Raw genomic sequence first — 1395 nt, forward strand, 5'->3', positions numbered from 1 at the left:
CCCTTCTTGAAAACGGGGATGACCTGTGCCCTTTTCCAATCCTTTGGAACGCTACGCTCTTTTCGATGGATATAAAAAGATTCAAAAAAGAGTTGCACGATATGTCACATGTTCAGCAATCGAGAGAATGTCATGGAGGCCCTCAACAAACTGAACCGGGAGAACCAGGTTCGCGGAATTCTAAGAGCCCACATCTCAAAATGAGTTAGGACGCTTATTTTTTCTTCTCAAAGACAGCACACATATTGAAAGCAAAGTTAAAATTAAGTTATTGTCATCAGGGGAAACAGCCAAACCTTCTTTCTTTCTTATCATCGACGAATGCAGTAGGAGTGTTGGAAATATTTCTCTGCGCAACACACCATACGGTGGCTGTGGGAATATACATTACCTGACCGAAAGTGTCCGGACACCTATTACCGATCATTAATGTGGGAGGTGTCCACTCTTAGCCTTTATTACAGCTTGGGATAGTTTCAATGAGGTGTCTGATGGTCTGTCGAGGAGTGGCAGGTCATTTTTTTTCAAGAGGCGAAATCAAAGGGAGTAACGATATTGGACGAAGGGTCAAGAGCGAAGTCGACGATTAACTCACCCCAAATGAGTCCCCTTGCGTTCAGGTATGGTCTCTGGGCAGGCCAGTCCATTTCAGGAATGTTATTGTCAGCAAACCACGGCCTCACGGATGCTGCCTTGTGAAAGAGCGCATCGTCATGCTGACAAAAATAAGCATCTTCTCAACTGTACCGCTACTGTACTAGTTCATATCCCTCCGGATGTAGCGGTTTCTTAAGCGTGGGGAACAACACTCTACCTACGCAAAACATCCCACATACCATAACACCACCTCCTCCGTACTTTAATGTTGGCGCTACACACGGTGGCTGGTAAGGATTTCCAGGCATTCACCAAACCCAACCCCTTCCATCGGGTTACCAGAGGGTGTAGCGCGATTCATCACTCCATTCATACTGTCCAATGGCGTCGCTCTATTTTGAGCACCACTTAGCACTGACTACAGAAATAAAATCAAAGCAATAGCAGCCCTCGGTCGCAAAATAGGGGTCTTTTGACCTAACTTTCGACACTGCTGTAAGTGCCTTCATCGGAAGTAAAACTGTCAAATTGGCTACCGTAGCTCGACGCGTGTGAGCAGCCCATAGTGGCTTGCCTTCTTTGTGTTCTGTTTTTAAAAATTATGTGACTGAAGCTATATCGCTTGTTGTTATTTTGTCTAAAACTGACATGGTGAGACCGTGGCTGTGTACAATTAATGTAGGTTGATTCTTATAAAGAAGAAGACAGCAACCAGCCACTATTAATACTGCCGTTTATTTAAGTAAATAACACCGTAACCGGTTTCGAACTGACAAGTTCGTCATCAGATGGCTGTTC

The sequence above is a fragment of the Schistocerca piceifrons genome, chromosome 5, assembly GCF_021461385.2.
Source record: "Schistocerca piceifrons isolate TAMUIC-IGC-003096 chromosome 5, iqSchPice1.1, whole genome shotgun sequence".
NCBI lineage: Eukaryota > Metazoa > Arthropoda > Insecta > Orthoptera > Acrididae > Schistocerca > Schistocerca piceifrons.